This window comes from Rhinoraja longicauda, chromosome 38, assembly GCF_053455715.1.
Source record: "Rhinoraja longicauda isolate Sanriku21f chromosome 38, sRhiLon1.1, whole genome shotgun sequence".
NCBI classification, from domain to species: domain Eukaryota; kingdom Metazoa; phylum Chordata; class Chondrichthyes; order Rajiformes; family Arhynchobatidae; genus Rhinoraja; species Rhinoraja longicauda.
Genome location: NC_135990.1, coordinates 14,425,173 through 14,447,561, shown reverse-complemented (window position 1 = coordinate 14,447,561; position 22,389 = coordinate 14,425,173).

Genomic DNA, 22,389 nt, shown 5'->3' with positions numbered 1-22,389 from the left:
CTGGGAAAACGGGTGGTCCCCCTCCCTCCCCCCTTCCCCCCTCCCTCCCCCTCCCCATAAGCCCTCCCTTCACTGTCCCTCCCCCCTCCCCCCCTCCCGTCCCCCACTCCCTCCCCCTCCCCTCCCCCCTCCCTTCCCTCCCCCCCACTCCCCTCCCGGTTACAATGGAAACCCTACGAGGACGGGCCCAACGGGGAAAGAGGGGTAATGGGAAAAGGGGAGGTCCCCCTCCCTCCCCCTTCTCCCCTCCCCTCCCCCTCCCTCCCCCCCTACCCACCTCCCTCCCCTCTCCCTCCCCCCCCTTCCCCTCTCCAACCCTCCCCTCCCCCTCCCCTCCTCCCTCCTCCCTCCCTCCCCCTTCCCTCCCCTCCTCCCGGTAACAATGGAAACCCTACGAGGACGGGCCCAACGGGGAAAGCGGGTTACTGGGAAAAGGGGAGGTCCCCCTCCCTCCCTCTTTCCCCTCTCCCTACCCCCCTCCATCCTCTCTCCCTCCCCCCTCCCCTCCTCCCTCCCCCCCTCCCTCCCCCTCTCCCTCCCCCTCCCTTCCTCCCACCCTCCCCCTTCCCTCCCCCCCACTCCCCTCCCGGTTACAATGGAAACCCTACGAGGACGGGCCCAACGGGCACACTTGTGCTAGTATACTATTAAAACTCAGATCTTGTGTATATTTTTGAGAATGACCTGAACCGTACGTAACATCGATTGCGGAAAAAAGGCGGACCGTAGCGCGACGGTTTTCGCACCGCCTCAATCGCCAATCTCGCGCTCGCTCGGCCGTGATATTTTCATTTACTTTGGTCGCGTGATTTTTAAGTTACAGAGGTTTTAAAGCGCTGCCCCCCCCCTTTTCAGGGGGGCGCTGCAGTGCAGATTTGGTCTTCAGCTTGTGACGGCTACATTGTTTCCAACATTGTTTCGAAAAGTTTCCAGGATTGTTTTAAAGTGCTGTTTTTTGTTATTGCAAGTCAAGTCAAGTCAAGTCAAGTCAAGTCAAGTCAAGTCAATTATATTTGTATAGCACATTTAAAAACAACCCACGTTGACCAAAGTGCTGCACATCTGATTAGGAAATATAGTGGTCACTTGACATACACAGATCAGGAGGACGGCCCCAACGGGTAAGAGTGGGGCTGGTGGAGGAGAGAATGGGGGGTGTGGGGACGGGCCAAACGGGCCCGCTTTGAACGGGCACACTTGTTCTAGTCTATATACTATTAAAACTCAGATCTTGTGTAAATTTTTGGGAATGACCTGAACCGTACGTAACATCGATTGCGGAAAAAAGGCGAACCGTAGCGCCACGGTTTTCACACCGCCTCAATCGCCAATCTCGCGCTCGCTCGGCCGTGATATTTTCACTTAATTTGGTCGCGTATTTTTTAAGTTACAGAGGTTTTAAAGCGCTGCCCCCCCCCCTTTTCAGGGGGGCGCTGCGGTGCGGATTTAGTCTTCAGCGTGTGATGTCACAATGCCCCTGTGAGATGAGCTCGAGCTGACCCCCCTTCCCCCCCCCCCCTTCAGCGTGTGATGTCACAATGGACAAGCAGCTGCTATTGGGTGTCTACTCTTTACAAATTTACATCTTTTTATTTTTAACCTTTTTTTTCAAGGTCTTCAGCTTGTGACGTCACAATGCTTGTGTGAGATGGGTTCAACATTGTTGCGAAAAGCAGCTGATTGTTTTTTAAAGTTGTGTTTTTTATTGCAAGTCACTTAACATGGGGCCCCTATGCTCGTGGGCCACCGGGGCAAGTGTTTCGAAAAAAGAAAGGGGAGGTCCCCCTTCCCCCCTCAACCCCTTCCTCCCCACTCCATCCCCACTCCCTCCCCCCTCCTCCCCAACTCCCTCCCCATCCCTCCCCACCTCCCTCACCCCTCGGGGACGGGCCCAACGGGGAAAGAGGGGTACTGGGAAAAGGGGAGGTCCCCCTCCCACCCCCCTTCCCCCCTCCCTCCCCCCTCCATCCCGCCTCCCGGTTACAATGGAAACCCTACGAGGACGGGCCCAACGGGGAAAGAGGGGTACTGGGAAAATGGGAGGTCCCCCTCCCTCCCCCTTCCCCCCTCCCTCCACCTCCCCCCCTTCCCCCCTTCACCCCTCCCCTCCCCCCTTCCCTCCCCTCCTCCCTCCACACCTCCCTCCCTCCCCCCACCCTCCCCGCCTCCCGGTTACAATGGAAACCCTACGAGGACGGGCCCAACGGGGAAAGAGGGGTACTGGGAAAACGGGTGGTCCCCCTCCCTCCCCCCCTCCCTACCCCCTCCCTCCCCTCTCCCTCCCCCCCTTCCCCCCTCCCCCCTCCCCTCCCCCCTCCACACCTCCCTCCTCCCTTCCCTCCCCCCCACTCCCCTCCCGGTTACAATGGAAACCCTACGAGGACGGGCACAACGGGGAAAGAGGGGTACTGGGAAAAGGGGAGGTCCCCCTCCCTCCCCCTTCCCCATCCCCTCCCCCTCCCTCCCCCCTCCCTCCCCCTCCTACTCCCCCCCCCTCCCCTCTCCCTCCCCCCTTCCCCCTCCCCCTCCCCTCCTCCCTCCACACCTCCCTCCTCCCTCCCTCCCCCTTCCCTCCCTCCCCTCCTCCCGGTTACAATGTAAACCCTACGAGGACGGGCCCAACGGTGAAAGAGGGGTACTGGGAAAAGGGGAGGTCCCCCTCCCTCCGCACTTCCCCTCCCCCTCCCTCCCCCTCCCTCCCCTCCCCCCCTCTCCCTTCCCCCCTCCCCCCCCCTCCCCCCCTCCCCTCCCTCCCTCCCCCTCCGCTCCTCCCTCCACACCTCCCTCCTCCCTCCCACCCCCTTCCCTCCCTCCCCTCCAGGTTACAATGGAAACCCTACGAGGACGTGCCCAACGGGGAAAGAGGGGTACTGGGAAAAGGGGAGGTCCCCCTCCCTCCCCCTTCCATCCTCCCTCCCTCCCCCCTTCCCCCCACCCCTCCCACTCTCCCTCCCCCTCCCTCCACCTCCCCCTCCCCCCCTTCCCCCCTTCCCCCCTCCCCCTCCCCTCCCCCCCTCCCTCCCCATCCCCTCCTCCCTCCACACCTCCCTCCTCCCTCCCTCCCCCCTCCCTCCCTGCCTCACGGTTACAATGGAAACCCTACGAGGACGGGCCCAACGGGGAAAGGGGTGTGCTGGTGAAAGGGGGGGGGTAGAGTAAGAGTGTATCTGGGGGAGAGAGAATGGGGGGGTCTGAGAATGGGGACTGGGGAGGGGGACAACAGGGGGCTTGGTGGTTTGGGAAAGAAGAGTACTGGGAAAAGGGGAGGTCCCCCTCCCTCCCCACTCTCCTCCCTCCCTCATCCCTCCCTCCCTCCCGTCCCAGCAGCGCTGACTGCCGGGAGGTGTAGTCGCCGTCGCCTCTCCCGCTGTTTGATTTCATTTATAACAAAGACATTTATTTAAAATGAGGAATGTGATTTTCATTAAGTTTGATTTTATTTATTTTAAAAAAGCTGATGCTCTATAGATAAGTTTATTTCCTTTTCAACAAAGAACGCTGTTTATTTTAAAGTAAAATAGACCCTCCCCCCCACCCCCCTCCCTCCCCTCTCCCTCCCCATCCCCCTCCCCCCCTCCCCCTCCCCTTCCCCCTCCACTCCACCCTCCCCTCCCCCCCCTCCCTCCCCCTTCCCTCCCTCCCATCCTCCCGGTTACAATGGAAACCCTACGAGGACGGGCCCAACGGGCACACTTGTGCTAGTCTATCTATATACTATTAAAACTCACTTCTTGTTTATAAATATGTTTGTATCCTGGGTTTGTGTATGTATCAGTGATTGCGGCAAAACTGTAAACCGTCGTGTCACGGTTTTTGCACCGCCTTGATCACCAACTTCCCGTTTGACCGGCCGCGATATTTTCATTTAATTTGGTCATATATTTTTTAAGTTACAGAGGTTTTAAAGCGCTGCCCCCCCTGATTTATCGAAGTTTTGACAGAAGGGGGGCGCTGCGGTGCGGATTAATCTTCATTGTGATGTCACAATGCCCCTGTGCCAAGCAGCTGCTATTGGGTGTCTGCTCTTTACAAATTTACATTTTTTGATTTTTAACCTTTTTTTTCCAAGGTCTTCAGCTTGTGACGTCACAATGCTTGTGCTACATTGTTGCGAAAAGCAAATGGTTGTTTTTTAAAGTTGTGTTTTTAATTGCAAGTCACTTAACATACACAGATCAGCATGGGGCCCCTATGCTCGTGGGCCACCGGGGCAAGTGTTACGAAAAAAGAAAGGGGAGGTCCCCCTTCCCCCCTCAACCCCTTCCTCCCCACTCCTTCCCACCTCCATCCCCACTCCCTCCCCCCCTCCTCCCCAACTCCCTCCCCCCCTCCTCCCCAACTCCCTCCCCATCCCTCCCCACCTCCCTCACCCCTCGGGGACGGGCCCAACGGGGAAAGAGGGGTACTGGGAAAAGGAGAGGTCCCCCTCTCTCCCCCCTTCCCCCTCCCTCCCCCCTCCATCCCCCTCCCTCCACCTCCCCCCCTTCCCCCTCCCCCCCTTCCCCTCCCACCCCTTCCCCCCTCCCCTCCCCCCCTCCATCCCCCTCCCCTCCTCCATCCCTCCCCCCCTCCCTCCCCACCTCCCGGTTACAATGGAAACCCTACGAGGACGGGCACAACGGGGAAAGAGGGGTACTGGGAAAAGGGGAGGTCCCCCTCCCTCCTCCCTTCCCCCCTCCCTCCCCTCTCCCTCCACCTCCCCCTCTTCCCCCCTCCCCTTCCCCCCTCCCCTCCCCCCTTCCCTCCCCTCCTCCCTCCACACCTCCCTCCTCCCTCCCTCCCCCCTCCCTCCCCGCCTCCTGGTTACAATGGAAACCGTACGAGGACGGGCCCAACGGGGAAAGAGGGGTACTGGGAAAACGGGTGGTCCCCCTCCCTCCCCCCTTCCCCCTCCCTCCCCCTCCCCATAACCCCTCCCTTCACTGTCCCTCCCCCCTCCCCCCCTCCCGTCCCCCACTCCCTCCCCCTCCCCTCCCCCCTCCCTTCCCTCCCCCCCATTCCCCTCCCGGTTACAATGGAAACCCTACGAGGACGGGCCCAACGGGGAAAGAGGGGTAATGGGAAAAGGGGAGGTCCCCCTCCCTCCCCCTTCTCCCCTCCCCTCCCCCTCCCTCCACCCCTACCCACCTCCCTCCCCTCTCCCTCCCCCCCTTCCCCTCTCCAACCCTCCCCTCCCCCTCCCCTCCTCCCTCCTCCCTCCCTCCCCCTTCCCTCCCCTCCTCCCGGTAACAATGGAAACCCTACGAGGACGGGCCCAACGGGGAAAGCGGGGTACTGGGAAAAGGGGAGGTCCCCCTCCCTCCCTCTTTCCCCTCTCCCTACCCCCCTCCATCCTCTCTCCCTCCCCCCTCCCCTCCTCCCTCCCCCCTCCCTCCCCCTCTCCCTCCCCCTCCCTTCCTCCCACCCTCCCCCTTCCCTCCCCCCCACTCCCCTCCCGGTTACAATGGAAACCCTACGAGGACGGGCCCAACGGGCACACTCGTGCTAGTATACTATTAAAACTCAGATCTTGTAGGTTTGTATCAGGATTTGTGTATATATCAGTGATTCCGGCAAAACAGTAAACCGTGGCGTCACGGTTTTTGCACCGCCTTGATCACCAACTTCCCGGCTGACCGGCCGCGATATTTTCATTTAATTTGTTCGTATGTTTTTTAAGTTACAGAGGTTTTAAAGCGCTGCCCCCCCCATATTGAAGTTTCTATAGAGGGCGCTGCGGTGCGGATTTATTCTTCAGCGTGTGATGTCACAATGGACAAGCAGCTGCTATTGGGTGTCTGCTCTTTACAAATTTACATCTTTTTATTTTTAACCTTTTTTTTCCAAGGTCTTCAGCTGGTGACGTCACAATGCTTGTGTGAGATGGTTGCAACATTGTTGCGAAAGGCAGCTGATTGTTTTTTAAAGTTGTGTTTTTTATTGCAAGTCATTTAACATACACAGATCAGCATGGGGCCCCTATGCTCGTGGGCCACCGGGGCAAGTGTTTCGAAAAAAGAAAGGGGAGGTCCCCCTTCCCCCCTCAACCCCTCCCTCCCCCCTTCCCCCCTCCCCTCCCCCCTCCCTCCCCCCTCCCTCCAACTCCCCCTTCCCCCTCCCCTCCTTCCCTTCCCCCCTCCCCTCCCCCCCTCCATCCCCCTCCCCGCCTCCCAGTTACAATGGAAACCCTACGGGGACGGGCCCATCGGGGAAAGAGGGGTACTGGGAAAAGGGGAGGTCCCCCTCCCTCCCCCCCTACCCCCTCCCTCCCCTCTCCCTCCCCCCTTCCCCCCTCCCCCCTCCCCTCCCCCTCCCCTCCTCCCTCCACACCTCCCTCCTCCCTCCCTCCCCCTTCCCTCCCTCCCCTCCTCCCGGTTACAATGGAAACCTTACGAGGACGGGCCCAACGGGGAAAGAGGGGTACTGGGAAAAGTGGAGGTCCCCCTCCCTCCCCCCTTCCCCCATCCCCTCCCTCCCCCTCCTCCCCTACCCCTCTCCCTCCCCCTCCCCCCTTCCCCTTCCCCCCTCCCCCACTCCCCTCCCCCTCCCTCCCCCTCCCCCCTTAACCCCCTCCCTCCCCTCTCCCTCCCCTTCCCCACCCCTCCCCTCCCCCTCCCCTCCTCCCTCCACACCTCCCTCCTACCTCCCTCCCCCTTCCCTCCCTCCCCTCCTCCCGGTTACAATGGAAACCCTACGAGGACGGGCCCAACGGGGAAAGAGGGGTACTGGGAAAAGGGGAGGTCCCCCTCCCTCCTATCCCCCCTCCCCTCCCCCCTCACTCCCCCTCCCCCCCACCCCTCTCCCCCCCACCCCTCCCTTCCCCCCTCCCCTCCCCCCCTCCCTCCCCCTCCCCTCCTCCATCCACACCTCCCTCCTCCCTCCCTCCCCCTTCCCTCCCTCCCCTCCTCCCCTCCCCTCCCCCTCCCTCCCCCCTACCCCTCTCCCTCCCCTCTCCCTTCCCCCTTCCCCCCTCCCCCCTCCGCTCCCCCTCCCCTCCTCCCTCCACACCTCTCTCCTCCCTCCCTCCCCCTTCCCTCCCTCCCCTCCTCCCGGTTACAATGTAAACCCTATGAGGACGGGCCCAACGGAGAAAGAGGGGTACTGGGAAAAGGGGAGGTCCCCCTCCCACCGCCCTTCCCCTCCTCTCCCACTCCCCCCCTCTCCCTCCCACCCTCCCCCCCTCTCCCTCCCCCCCTCCCCCCCTCCCCCCCTCCCCTCCCCCCTCCCCTCCCTCCCTCCCCCTCCGCTCCTCCCTCCACACCTCCCTCCTCCCTCCCTCCCTCCCCCTTCCCTCCCTCCCCTCCCGGTTACAATGGAAACCCTACGAGGACGTGCCCAACGGGGAAAGAGGGGTACTGGGAAAAGGGGAGGTCCCCCTCCCTCCCCTCCCCTCCCTCCCCTCCCCCTCCCTCCCCTCCCCCCTCCCTCCCCTCCCCCCTCCCTCCCCTCCCCCCTCCCTCCCCACCCCCCTCCCTCCCCACCCCCTCCCTCCCCTCACCCCTCCCTCCCCTCCCCCCTCGCTCCCCTCCCCCCTCCCCCCCTCCCCCCCTTCCCCCCTCCCCTCCCCCCTCCCTCCCCCTCCTCTCCCCCTCCACACCTCCCTCCTCCCTTCCCTCCCCCCCACTCCCCTCCCGGTTACAATGGAAACCCTACGAGGACGGGCCCAACGGGGAAAGAGGGGTACTGGGAAAAGGGGAGGTCCCCCTCCCTCCCCCTTCCCCCCTTCCCTCCCCCCTCCCTCCCCCCTACCTCCCCTCTCCCTCCCCCCTTCCCCCTCCCCCCTCCCCTCCCCTCCCCTCCTCCCTCCTCCCTCCCTCCCCCTTCCCTCCCTCCCCTCCTCCCGGTTACAATGGAAACCCTACGAGGACGGGCCCAACGGGGAAAGAGGGGTACTGGGAAAAGGGGAGGTCCCCCTCCCTCCTCCCTTCCCCCCTCCCTCCCCTCTCCCTCCACCTCCCCCTCTTCCCCCCTCCCCTTCCCCCCTCCCCTCCCCCCTTCCCTCCCCTCCTCCCTCCACACCTCCCTCCTCCCTCCCTCCTCCCTCCCCGCCTCCTGGTTACAATGGAAACCCTACGAGGACGGGCCCAACGGGGAAAGAGGGGTACTGGGAAAACGGGTGGTCCCCCTCCCTCCCCCCTTCCCCCTCCCTCCCCCTCCCCATAACCCCCTCCCTCCACTCTCCCTCCCCCCTCCCCCCCTCCCCTCCCCCACTCCCTCCCCCACTCCCTCCCCCTCCCCTCCCCCCTCCCTCCTCCCTTCCCTCCCCCCCACTCCCCTCCCGGTTACAATGGAAACCCTACGAGGACGGGCCCAACGGGGAAAGAGTGGTGCTGGGAAAAGGGGAGGTCCCCCTCCCTCCCCCTTCTCCCCTCCCTCCCCCCCTTCCCCTCTCCAACCCTCCCCTCCCCCTCCCCTCCTCCCTCCACACCTCCCTCCTCCCTCCTTCCCCCTTCCCTCCCTCCCCTCCTCCCGGTAACAATGGAAACCCTACGAGGACGGGCCCAACGGGGAAAGCGGGGTACTGGGAAAAGGGGAGGTCCCCCTCCCTCCCTCTTTCCCCTCTCCCTACCCCCTCCATCCTCTCTCCCTCCCCCCTCCCCTCCTCCCTCCCCCCTCCCTCCCCCTCTCCCTCCCCCTCCCTTCCTCCCCCCCTCCCCCTTCCCTCCCCCCCACTCCCCTCCCGGTTACAATGGAAACCCTACGAGGACGGGCCCAACGGGCACACTCGTGCTAGTATACTATTAAAACTCAGATCTTGTAGGTTTGTATCAGGATTTGTGTATATATCAGTGATTCCGGCAAAACAGTAAACCGTGGCGTCACGGTTTTTGCACCGCCTTGATCACCAACCTCCCGGCTGACCGGCCGCGATATTTTCATTTAATTTGTTCGTATGTTTTTAAAGTTACAGAGGTTTTAAAGCGCTGCCCCCCCCATATTGAAGTTTCTATAGAGGGCGCTGCGGTGCGGATTTATTCTTCAGCGTGTGATGTCACAATGGACAAGCAGCTGCTATTGGGTGTCTGCTCTTTACAAATTTACATCCTTTTATTTTTAACCTTTTTTTTCCAAGGTCTTCAGCTGGTGACGTCACAATGCTTGTGTGAGATGGTTGCAACATTGTTGCGAAAGGCAGCTGATTGTTTTTTAAAGTTGTGTTTTTTATTGCAAGTCATTTAACATACACAGATCAGCATGGGGCCCCTATGCTCGTGGGCCACCGGGGCAAGTGTTTCGAAAAAAGAAAGGGGAGGTCCCCCTTCCCCCCTCAACCCCTCCCTCCCCCCTTCCCCCCTCCCCTCCCCCCTCCCTCCCCCCTCCCTCCAACTCCCCCCTTCCCCCTCCCCTCCTTCCCTTCCCCCCTCCCCTCCCCCCCTCCATCCCCCTCCCCGCCTCCCAGTTACAATGGAAACCCTACGGGGACGGGCCCATCGGGGAAAGAGGGGTACTGGGAAAAGGGGAGGTCCCCCTCCCTCCCCCCCTACCCCCTCCCTCCCCTCTCCCTCCCCCCTTCCCCCCTCCCCCCTCCCCTCCCCCTCCCCTCCTCCCTCCACACCTCCCTCCTCCCTCCCTCCCCCTTCCCTCCCTCCCCTCCTCCCGGTTACAATGGAAACCTTACGAGGACGGGCCCAACGGGGAAAGAGGGGTACTGGGAAAAGTGGAGGTCCCCCTCCCTCCCCCCTTCCCCCATCCCCTCCCTCCCCCTCCTCCCCTACCCCTCTCCCTCCCCCCTCCCCCCTTCCCCTTCCCCCCTCCCCCACTCCCCTCCCCCTCCCTCCCCCTCCCCCCTTAATCCCCTCCCTCCCCTCTCCCTCCCCTTCCCCACCCCTCCCCTCCCCCTCCCCTCCTCCCTCCACACCTCCCTCCTACCTCCCTCCCCCTTCCCTCCCTCCCCTCCTCCCGGTTACAATGGAAACCCTACGAGGACGGGCCCAACGGGGAAAGAGGGGTACTGGGAAAAGGGGAGGTCCCCCTCCCTCCTATCCCCCCTCCCCTCCCCCCTCACTCCCCCTCCCCCCCACCCCTCTCCCCCCCACCCCTCCCTTCCCCCCTCCCCTCCCCCCCTCCCTCCCCCTCCCCTCCTCCATCCACACCTCCCTCCTCCCTCCCTCCCCTTCCCTCCCTCCCCTCCTCCCCTCCCCTCCCCCTCCCTCCCCCCTACCCCTCTCCCTCCCCTCTCCCTCCCCCCTTCCCCCCTCCCCCCTCCGCTCCCCCTCCCCTCCTCCCTCCACACCTCTCTCCTCCCTCCCTCCCCCTTCCCTCCCTCCCCTCCTCCCGGTTACAATGTAAACCCTATGAGGACGGGCCCAACGGAGAAAGAGGGGTACTGGGAAAAGGGGAGGTCCCCCTCCCTCCGCCCTTCCCCTCCTCTCCCACTCCCCCCCTCTCCCTCCCACCCTCCCCCCCCTCTCCCTCCCCCCCTCCCCCCCTCCCCCCCTCCCCTCCCCCCTCCCCTCCCTCCCTCCCCCTCCGCTCCTCCCTCCACACCTCCCTCCTCCCTCCCTCCCCCTTCCCTCCCTCCCCTCCCGGTTACAATGGAAACCCTACGAGGACGTGCCCAACGGGGAAAGAGGGGTACTGGGAAAAGGGGAGGTCCCCCTCCCTCCCCTCCCCTCCCTCCCCTCCCCCTCCCTCCCCTCCCCCTCCCTCCCCTCCCCCCTCCCTCCCCTCCCCCCTCCCTCCCCACCCCCCTCCCTCCCCACCCCCTCCCTCCCCTCACCCCTCCCTCCCCTCCCCCCTCGCTCCCCTCCCCCCTCCCCCCCTCCCCCCCTTCCCCCCTCCCCTCCCCCCTCCCTCCCCCTCCTCTCCCCCTCCACACCTCCCTCCTCCCTTCCCTCCCCCCCACTCCCCTCCCGGTTACAATGGAAACCCTACGAGGACGGGCCCAACGGGGAAAGAGGGGTACTGGGAAAAGGGGAGGTCCCCCTCCCTCCCCCTTCCCCCCTTCCCTCCCCCCTCCCTCCCCCCCTACCTCCCCTCTCCCTCCCCCCTTCCCCCTCCCCCCTCCCCTCCCCTCCCCTCCTCCCTCCTCCCTCCCTCCCCCTTCCCTCCCTCCCCTCCTCCCGGTTACAATGGAAACCCTACGAGGACGGGCCCAACGGGGAAAGAGGGGTACTGGGAAAAGGGGAGGTCCCCCTCCCTCCTCCCTTCCCCCCTCCCTCCCCTCTCCCTCCACCTCCCCCTCTTCCCCCCTCCCCTTCCCCCCTCCCCTCCCCCCTTCCCTCCCCTCCTCCCTCCACACCTCCCTCCTCCCTCCCTCCTCCCTCCCCGCCTCCTGGTTACAATGGAAACCCTACGAGGACGGGCCCAACGGGGAAAGAGGGGTACTGGGAAAACGGGTGGTCCCCCTCCCTCCCCCCTTCCCCCCTCCCTCCCCCTCCCCATAACCCCTCCCTCCACTCTCCCTCCCCCCTCCCCCCCTCCCCTCCCCCACTCCCTCCCCCACTCCCTCCCCCTCCCCTCCCCCCTCCCTCCTCCCTTCCCTCCCCCCCACTCCCCTCCCGGTTACAATGGAAACCCTACGAGGACGGGCCCAACGGGGAAAGAGTGGTGCTGGGAAAAGGGGAGGTCCCCCTCCCTCCCCCTTCTCCCCTCCCTCCCCCCCTTCCCCTCTCCAACCCTCCCCTCCCCCTCCCCTCCTCCCTCCACACCTCCCTCCTCCCTCCCTCCCCCTTCCCTCCCTCCCCTCCTCCCGGTAACAATGGAAACCCTACGAGGACGGGTCCAACGGGGAAAGCGGGGTACTGGGAAAAGGGGAGGTCCCCCTCCCTCCCCCTTTCCCCCTCCCTACCCCCCTCCATCCTCTCTCCCTCCCCCTCCCCTTCCCTCCTCCCTCCCCCCTCCCTCCCCCTCCCCCTCCCCTCCCCCCTCCCCTCCCCTACTCCCTCCCTCCCCCTCCCCCCTCCCTCCCCCTCCCTTCCTCCCTCCCTCCCCCTTCCCTCCCCCCCACTCCCCTCCCGGTTACAATGTAAACCCTACGAGGACGGGCCCAACGGGCACACTTGTGCTAGTATACTATTAAAACTCAGATCTTGTGTATATTTTTGAGAATGACCTGAACCGTACGTAACATCGATTGCGGAAAAAAGGCGGACCGTAGCGCGACGGTTTTCGCACCGCCTCAATCGCCGATCTCGCGCTCGCTCGGCCGTGATATTTTCATTTACTTTGGTCGCGTGATTTTTAAGTTACAGAGGTTTTAAAGCGCTGCCCCCCCCTTTTCAGGGGGGCGCTGCAGTGCAGATTTGGTCTTCAGCTTGTGACGGCTACATTGTTTCCAACATTGTTTCGAAAAGTTTCCAGGATTGTTTTAAAGTGCTGTTTTTTGTTATTGCAAGTCAAGTCAAGTCAAGTCAAGTCAAGTCAATTATATTTGTATAGCACATTTAAAAACAACCCACGTTGACCAAAGTGCTGCACATCTGATTAGGAAATATAGTGGTCACTTGACATACACAGATCAGGAGGACGGCCCCAACGGGTAAGAGTGGGGCTGGTGGAGGAGAGAATGGGGGGTGTGGGGACGGGCCCAACGGGCCCGCTTTGAACGGGCACACTTGTTCTAGTATACTATTAAAACTCAGATTTTGTATGTATATATATATATTCCACTGATGTCGGCTGAATACGGCAATTCCGGCAAAACGGTGAACCGTAGCGCCACGATTTTTGTACCGCCTTAATCAGCATGCGGTTCGCTGCTGGAAAATTATATTTTTATTTAATTCGGACGCATATTCTTTAAGTTTCAGAGGTTTAAAAGTGTTGCCCCCCCTCATTTATCGAAGTTTTGACAGAAGGGGGACGGGCCCAACGGGCACACTTGGAGAGTAAGAGTGGGGCTGGGGGAGGAGAGAATGGGGGGTGTGGGGACGGGCCCAACGGTCCCGCTTTGAACGGGCCCACTTTGTCTAGTATATACTATTAAAACTCAGATCTTGTGTATATATTTTTTTTGGGTTTGAACTGGTATGCGCGTAACAACGGTTTCTCTGATTTCGTCAAAACGGTGAACCGTAGTGCCACGATTTTTGCACCACCTTAATCACCACGCGGTTGTCTGCTGGAAAATTATTTTTTATTTAATTCGGTCGCATGTTTTTTAAGTTACAGAGGTTTTAAAGCGCTTCCCCCCCCCTAATTTATAGGGGGCGCTGTGGTGCGGATTTATTGAAGGTCTTCAGCTTGTGATGTCACAATGCCCCTGTGAGATGAGCTCGAGCTGACCCCCCTCCCCCCCCTTCAGCGTGTGATGTCACAATGGACAAGCAGCTGCTATTGGGTGTCTACTCTTTACAAATTTACATCTTTTTATTTTTAACCTTTTTTTTCAAGGTCTTCAGCTTGTGACGTCACAATGCTTGTGTGAGATGGGTTCTACATTGTTGCGAAAAGCAGCTGATTGTTTTTTAAAGTTGTGTTTTTTATTGCAAGTCACTTAACATACACAGATCAGCATGGGGCCCCTATGCTCGTGGGCCACCGGGGCAAGTGTTTCGAAAAAAGAAAGGGGAGGCCCCCTTCCCCCCTCAACCCCTTCCTCCCCACTACTTCCCACCTCCATCCCCACTCCCTCCCCCCCTCCTCCCCAACTCCCTCACCATCCCTCCCCACCTCCCTCACCCCTCGGGGACGGGCCCAACGGGGAAAGAGGGGTACTGGGAAAAGGGGAGGTCCCTCTCCCTCCCCCCTTCCCCCCTCCTTCCCCCTCCCTCCACCTTCCCCCCTTCCCCCCTCCCCCCCTTCCCTCCTCCCCTCCCACCCCTTCCCCCCTCCCCTCCCCCCCTCCATCCCCCTCCCATCCTCCCTCCCCCTCCCCTCCTCCCTTCCTCCCCCCTCCCTCCCCGCCTCCCGGTTACAATGGAAACCCTACGAGGACGGGCCCAATGGGGAAAGAGGGGTACTGGGAAAAGGGAAGGTCCCCCTCCCTCCCCCTTCCCCCTCCCTCCCCCTCCCTCCCCCTCCCCCCTACCCCCTTCCCCCCCCTTCCCCCCTCCCCTCCCCCCTTCCCTCCCCTCCTCCCTCCACACCTATCTCCCTCCCCGCCTCCCGGTTACAATGGAAACCCTACGAGGACGGGCCCAACGGGGAAAGAGGGGTACTGGGAAAAGGGGAGGTCCCCCTCCCTCCCCCCTTCCCCCTCCCCCCCTCCCCTCCCCCCTCCCTCCCCCTCCCTCCCCCCTCCCTCCCCCTCCCTCCCTCTCCCTCCCCCTCCCTCCCCCTCCCTCCCCTCCCCCCTCCCTCCCCCTCCCCCTACCCCTCCCTCCCACCCTCCCTCCCCTTCCCCACTCCCCTCCCCCCCTCCCCTCCCCCCCACTCCCCTCCCGGTTACAATGGAAATCCTACGAGGGCACACTTGTGCTAGTCTATCTATCTATCTATCTATCTATCTATCTATCTATCTATCTATCTATCTATCTATCTATCTATCTATCTATCTATCTATCTATCTATCTATCTATCTATCTATCTATCTATCTATCTATCTATCTATCTATCTATCTATCTATCTATCTATCTATATACTACTAAAATTCAGATCTTGTAGCGTTGTATATATATTCCACTGATGTCGGCTGAATACGGCAATTCCGGCAAAACGGTGAACCGTAGCGCCACGATTTTTGAACCGCCTTAATCAGCATGCGGTTCGCTGCTGGAAAATGATATTTTTATTTAATTCGGACGCATATTTTTTAAGTTACAGAGGTCTAAAAGTGCTGCCCCCCCTCATTTATCGAAGTTTTGACAGAAGGGGGGCGCTGCGGTCCGGCAGTGCTCAGTACGCATGCGCGGAATCTCCTCACTCAGCACGCATGCGCGGCATCTCCTCACTCGCACCAAAACAATGGACGCCGTTACGGCGCCAGCCCGCGATCACCGGATCACCTCTCCTCTCTCCCCTTGCTTCTCTCCTCTCTCCCACACCCGGGAGAACATCTCCCCGCTATCCCCCCCCCCCCCCCCCCCACGGACCCCCTCCCCCTCACTCTCTCCCCCCTCCACAAATACCGCCCCATCTCTCATCACCCTCCCCCCCTCCATCCTCAACACCTCCCTCCCTCCACCACTCCCTGGGTGTGGGCACGGGCCCAACGGGCCCGCTTTGAACGGGCACACTTGTTCTAGTCTACTACTAAAACTCAGATCTTGTGTTATATATATATATATGCGCGTAACAGCGGTTTCTCTGATTTCGTCAAAACGGTGAACCGTAGCGCCACGATTTTTGCACCGCCTTAATCACCACGCGGTTATCTGCTGCAAAATTGTTTTTTATTTAATTCGGTCGCATGTTTTTTAAGTTACAGAGGTTTTAAAGCGCTCCCCCCCCCCCCCCCCTAAATTATAGGGGGCGCTGTGGTGCGGATTTATTGAAGGTCTTCAGCTTATGATGTCACAATGCCCCTGTGAGATGGGTGATACATTGTTGCGAATACAGATTGCCGTGAGAAGCACTTGGTCAAGTCAAGTCAAGTCAATTTTATTTGTATAGCACATTTAAAAACAACCCACGTTGACCAAAGTGCTGTACATCTGATTAGGTACTAAGGAAAAAAAAGAAAAGAAACATACAATGGCACGCAAACAGTTCACAGCACCTCCTCAATGAGCCTCAAACGCTAGGGAATAGAAATAGGTTTTGAGCCTGGACTTAAAGGAGTGGATGGAGGGGGCAATTCTGATGGGGAGAGGGATGCTGTTCCACAGTCTAGGAGCTGCAACCGCAAAAGCTCGGTCACCCCTGAGCTTAAGACCGGAAACGCTAGGGAATAGAAATAGGTTTTGAGCCTGGACTTAAAGGAGTGGATGGAGGGGGCAATTCTGATGGGGAGAGGGATGCTGTTCCACAGTCTAGGAGCTGCAACCGCAAAAGCTCGGTCACCCCTGAGCTTAAGACCGGAAGCTTAGTGACCGGAAAGTGTGTCTGGGGGAGAGAGATCGTTGCGGAGGGGGCTTGGTGGTGGGGGGAAAGAGGGGTACTGGGAAAAGGGGAGGTCCCCCTTCCCCCCTCAACCCCTTCCTCCCCCCTCCTTCCCACCTCCATCCCCACTCCCTCCTAAAACTCCTCCCCCTCCCTCCCCAACTCCCTCACCCCTAACTCCCCCTGTCCCCTCCATCCCTCCCTCTCCCCTACCCCTCTCCCTCCCTTCCCTCCCCTCCCCCTCCACACCTCCCTCCCTCCCCTTACCCCCCCCCCACTCCCCTCCCGGTTACAATGGAAACCCTACGAAGACGGGCCCAACGGGGAAAGAGGGCTACTGGGAAAAGGGGAGGTCCCCCTCCCCTCTCCCTCCTTCCCCCCCTCCCCTCTTCCCCTCTCCCCTCCCTCCACCTCCCCCCCTCCACCTCCCCTCCTCCCTCCACACCTCCCTCCCTCCCCTCCTCCCGGTTACAATGGAAACCCTACGAGGATGGGCCCAACGGGGAAAGCGGGGTACTGGGAAAAGGGGAGGTCCCCCTCCCTCCTTCCCCCCTCCCCTCCCCTCCTCCCTCCCTCCACACCTCCCTCCTCCCTCCCTCCCCTCCTCCCGGTTACAATGGAAACCCTACGAGGACAGGCCCAACGGGGAAAGAGGGGTACTGGGAAAAGGGGAGGTCCCCCTTCCTCCCCCTTCCCCTCTCCCTCCCCCCAAATACAGATCGCTGTGAGAAGCACTTGGTCAAGTCAAGTCAATTTTATTTGTATAGCGCACGTTGACAAAAGTGCTGTACATCTGATTAGGTACTAAGGAAAAAAATGTAGCATACAGTGGCACGCAAACAGTTCACAGCACCTCCTCAATGAGCCTCAAACGCTAGGGAATAGAAATAGGTTTTGAGCATGGACTTAAAGGAGTGGATGGAGGGGGCAGTTCTGACGGGGAGAGGGATGCTGTTCCACAGTCTAGGAGCTGCAACCGCAAAAGCTCGGTCACCCCTGAGCTTAAGACCGTAAGCTTAGTGACCGGAAATTTTGTGAAAAGACACTGAGAGTGTGTCTGGGGGAGAGAGAATGGGGAGGGTCTGAGAATGGGGACTGGGGAGGGGGACAACAGGGGTCGTTGCGGAGGGGGCTTGGTGATGGGGGGGAAAGAGGGGTACTGGGAAAAGGGGAGGTCACCCTTCCCCCCTCAACCCATTCCTCCCCCCTCCTTCCCACCTCCATCCCCACTCCCTCCTAAAACTCCTCCCCCTCCCTCCCCAACTCCCTCACCCCTAACTCCCCCCGTCCCCTCCATCCCTCCCTCTCCCCTACCCCTCTCCCTCCCTTCCCTCCCCTCCCCCTCCACACCTCCCTCCCTCCCCTTACCCCCCCCCCCCCACTCCCCTCCCGGTTACAATGGAAACCCTACGAAGACGGGCCCAACGGGGAAAAAGGGCTACTGGGAAAAGGGGAGGTCCCCCTCCCCTCTCCCTCCTTCCCCCCCTCCCCTCTTCCCCCCTCCCCTCCCTCCACCTCCCCCCCTCCACCTCCCCTCCTCCCTCCACACCTCCCTCCCTCCCCTCCTCCCGGTTACAATGGAAACCCTACGAGGATGGGCCCAACGGGGAAAGAGGGGTACTGGGAAAAGGGGAGGTCCCCCTCCCTCCTTCCCCCCTCCCCTCCCCTCCTCCCTCCCTCCACACCTCCCTCCTCCCTCCCTCCCCTCCTCCCGGTTACAATGGAAACCCTACGAGGACGGGCCCAACGGGGAAAGAGAGGTACTGGGAAAAGGGGAGGTCCCCCTTCCTCCCCCTTCCCCTCTCCCTCCCCCCAAATACAGATCGCTGTGAGAAGCACTTGGTCAAGTCAAGTCAATTTTATTTGTATAGCGCACGTTGACAAAAGTGCTGTACATCTGATTAGGTACTAAGGAAAAAAATGTAGCATACAGTGGCACGCAAACAGTTCACAGCACCTCCTCAATGAGCCTCAAACGCTAGGGAGTAGAAATAGGTTTTGAGCATGGACTTAAAGGAGTGGATGGAGGGGGCAGTTCTGATGGGGAGAGGGATGCTGTTCCACAGTCTAGGAGCTGCAACCGCAAAAGCTCGGTCACCCATGAGCTTAAGACCTTAAGCTTAGTGACCGGAAATTTTGTGAAAAGACACTGAGAGTGTGTCTGGGGGAGAGAGAATGGGGAGGGTCTGAGAATGGGGACTGGGGAGGAGGACAACAGGGGTCGTTGCGGAGGGGACTTGGTGATGGGGGGAAAGAGGGGTACTGGGAAAAGGGGAGGTCACCCTTCCCCCCTCAACCCATTCCTCCCCCCTCCTTCCCACCTCCATCCCCACCTCCCTCCCTTCCCTGCCTCCCCTCCTCCCGGTTACAATGGAAACCCTACGAGGACGGGCCCAACGGGGAAAGAGGGCTACTGGGAAAAGGGGAGGTCACCCTCCCTCCTCCCTCCTCCTTCCCCCTCCCCCCCTCCCTTCCCCCTCTCCCCTCCTCCCTCCACACCTCCCTTCCCTCCCTCCCCTCCTCTCCTCCCGGTTACAATGGAAACCCTACGAGGACGGGCCCAACGGGGAAAGAGGGCTACTGGGAAAAGGGGAGGTCACCCTCCCTCCTCCCTCTTCCTTCCCCCTCCCCCCCTCCCTTCCCCCTCTCCCCTCCTCCCTCCACACCTCCCTTCCCTCCCTCCCCTCCTCTCCTCCCGGTTACAATGGAAACCCTACGAGGACGGGCCCAACGGGGAAAGAGGGGTACTGGGAAAAGGGGAGCTTCTTATTCTCCTTCAGCGGCGGCTGTGCAATTGATGGCCCGTCGCGACTTCACAAAGATGGTGGGGGGAGGGGAAAGTGGTGGGAAGGGGGGTGGTGGGGAGAGTGCGTGTCTCCCCCCCCCTCTCTCCCTCCCGTCCCCGCAGCGCTGACCGCCGGGAGTTGTAGTCGCCGTCGCCTCTCCCGCTGGTGGGAGGGATGCAGCACTCGCCCGACTGATGGCAGTGCCTGCCAATTAGCGGGCAGGGTGACGAGAGCTCTGCTGCTGCTGCTCTCCCCTTCCCTCTCCCCTTCCCTCTCCCCCCCTCTCCTCTCCCCCCTCTCCTCTCCCCCCCCCCTCTCTCTGGTGGTGGGGAGAGTGCGAGTCTCCCCCCCTCTCTCCTCCTCCCTCCCTCCCGTCCCCGCACCGCTGATCGCCGGGAGGTGTAGTCGCCCTTACCCTCTCCCGCACCCAACTACTAAAACTCAGATCTTGTGTTATATATATATATATGCGCGTAACAGCGGTTTCTCTGATTTCGTCAAAACGGTGAACCGTAGCGCCACGATTTTTGCACCGCCTTAATCACCACGCGGTTATCTGCTGCAAAATTGTTTTTTATTTAATTCGGTCGCATGTTTTTTAAGTTACAGAGGTTTTAAAGCGCTCCCCCCCCCCCCTAAATTATAGGGGGCGCTGTGGTGCGGATTTATTGAAGGTCTTCAGATTATGATGTCACAATGCCCCTGTGAGATGGGGGATACATTGTTGCGAATACAGGCGCTGTGGTGCGGATTTATTGAAGGTCTTCAGCTTATGATGTCACAATGCCCCTGTGAGATGGGTGATACATTGTTGCGAATACAGATCGCCGTGAGAAGCACTTGGTCAAGTCAAGTCAAGTCAATTTTATTTGTATAGCACATTTAAAAACAACCCACGTTGACCAAAGTGCTAGGTACTAAGGAAAAAAATGAAATATACAGTGGCACGCAAACAGTTCACAGTACCTCCTCAATAACGCTAGGGATTAGAAATAGGTTTTGAGCCTGGACTTAAAGGAGTGGATGGAGGGGGCAGTTCTGATGGGGAGAGGGATGCTGTTCCACAGTCTAGGAGCTGCAACCGCAAAAGCTCGGTAACCCCTGAGCTCGGTCCCCCATCCACGAAGGGGGACTGGGGAGGGGGACAACAGGGGTCGTTGCGGAGGGGGCTTGGTGGTGGAGGAAAGAGGGGTACTGGGAAAAGGGGAGGTCCCCCTTCCCCCCTCAACCCCATCATCCCCCCTCCTTCCCACCTCCATCCCCACTCCCTCCCCCTCCTCCCCCTCCCTCCCCAACTCCCTCACCCCTCCCCTCCTAACTCCCCCCCCCTCCCTCCTTCCCTCCATCCCTCCCTCCCCCAATCCCTCCCCCCTCCCTCCACCCTTCCATCCCTCTCCCCCTCCCCCCTCCTTCCACCCTCCCCCCCCCTCCCGGTTACAATGGAAATCCTACGGGGACGGGCCCAACGGGGAAAGAGGGGTACTGGGAAAAGGGGAGGTCCCCCTCCCTCCCCCTCCCCCCTACCCACCTCCCTCCCCTCTCCCTCCCCCCTTCCCCCCTCCCCCCCTCCCCCCCTTCCCCCCTCCACCCCACTCCCCTCCCTCCCCCACCCCTCCTCCCTCCACACCTCCCTCCTCCCTCCCCCTTCCCTCCCTCCCCTCCTGGTTACAATGGAAACCCTACGAGGACGGGCCCAACGGGGAAAGAGGGGTACTGGGAAAAGGGGAGGTCCCCCTCCCTCCCCCTTCCCCCTTCCCCCCTCCCCTCCCTCCCCCTCCCCACCTACCCCTCTCCCTCCCCCCTTCCTCCCCCTCCCCTACTCCCTCCACACCTCCCTCCTCCCTCCCTCCCCCTTCCCTCCCTCCCCTCCTCCCGGTTACAATGGAAACCCTACGAGGACGGGCCAACGGGGAAAGAGGGGTACTGGGAAAAGGGGAGGTCCCCCTCCCTCCCCCCTCCCCCCTCCCCCTCCCTCCCCCCTCCCCCTCCCTCTCCCTCCCCCTCCCTCCCCCCTCCACCCGCCTCCCTCTCCCCCCCCTCCCCCTCCCCTCCTCCATCCACACTTCCCTCCTCCCTCCCTCCCCCTTCCCTCCCTCCCCTCCTCCCGGTTACAATGGAAACCCTACGAGGACGGGCCCAACGGGGAAAGAGGGGTACTGGGAAAAGGGGAGGTCCCCCTCCCTCCTCCCCTCTCCCCTCCCTCTCCCCCCCTACCCCTCCCCCTCCCCCCTTCCCCCCTCCCCTCCCCCCCTCCCTCCCCCTCCCCTCCTCCCTCCACACCTCCCTCCTCCCTCCCTCCCCCTTCCCTCCCTCCCCTCCTCCCGGTTACAATGGAAACCCTACGAGGACGGGCCCAATGGGGAAAGAGGGGTACTGGGAAAAGGCGAGGTCCCCCTCCCTCCCCCCTCCCCTACCCACCTCCCTCCCCCCTCCCCTACCCACCTCCCTCCCCTCTCCCTTCCCCTACCCCCCCTCCCCTACCCCCCCTCCCCCCTCCCTCTCTCCCCCCTCCCTCCCCCTCCCTCCCCCTACCCCCTCCCTCCCCTCTCCCTCCCCCCTTCCCCTCCCCCCCTCCCAACCCCTCCCCTCCTCCCTCCCCCTTCCCCCCCCACTCCCCTCCCGGTTACAATGGAAACCCTACGAGGACGGGCCCAACGGGCACACTTGTGCTAGTCTATCTATCTATATACTATTAAAACTCAGATCTTGTATCTATATATATATATTCCACTGATGTCGGCTGAATACGGCAATTCCGGCAAAACGGTGAACCGTAGCGCCACGATGTTTGTACCGCCTTATTCAGCATGCGGTTCGCTGCTGGAAAATGATATTGTTATTTAATTCGGACGCATATTTTTTAAGTTACAGAGGTTTAAAAGTGCTGCCCCCCCTCATTTATCGAAGTTTTGACAGAAGGGGGGCGCTGCGGTGCGGCAGTGCTCAGTACGCATGCGCGGAATCTCCTCACTCTGTACTCAGCACGCATGCGCGGCATCTCCTCACTCGCACCAAAACAATGGACGCCGTTAGCGGCGCCAGCCCGCGATCACCGGCTCACCTCTCCTCTCTCCCCTTGCTTCTCTCCTCTCTCCCACACCCGGGAGAACATCTCCCCGCTATCCCACCCCCCCCCCCGGGCCTTTGAATGATGCGATCTCCCGAAGCCCCCCTCCCACCGGAATTTTCAAAGATCCGCCCCCCCCCCCGGGCCTTTAACTGATGCTAAGAGTGTGTCTGGGGGAGAGAAAATGGTGGGACAACAGGGGTAGTGCGGAGGGGAATTGGTGGTGGGGGAAAGAGGGGTACTGGGAAAAGGGGAGGTCCATATCCCTCCCCTCTCCCCCCTCCCTCCCTCCACCCTCTCTCCCCCCCCCCTCCCTCCCTCCACAAATACCACCCCATCTCTCATCACCCTCCCCCCCTCCCTCCACCCTCCATCCTCAACACATCCCTCCCTCCACCACTCCCTCCCCCTCGATCACTCCACACCTCCCTCCCCAAAACCTCCCTCTCCCTCCCTCCCCCCTTCACTCCCTCACCCCCTCCCGGATACAATGGAAACCCTAAGAGGACGGGCCAAAGGGGAGAGTGTGGGGAGAGTAAGAGTGGGGATGGGGGACGAGAGAATGGGGGAGTGGGGAATGGGCCCAACGGGCCCACTTGGTCTAGTATACTACTAAAACTCAGATCTTGTAG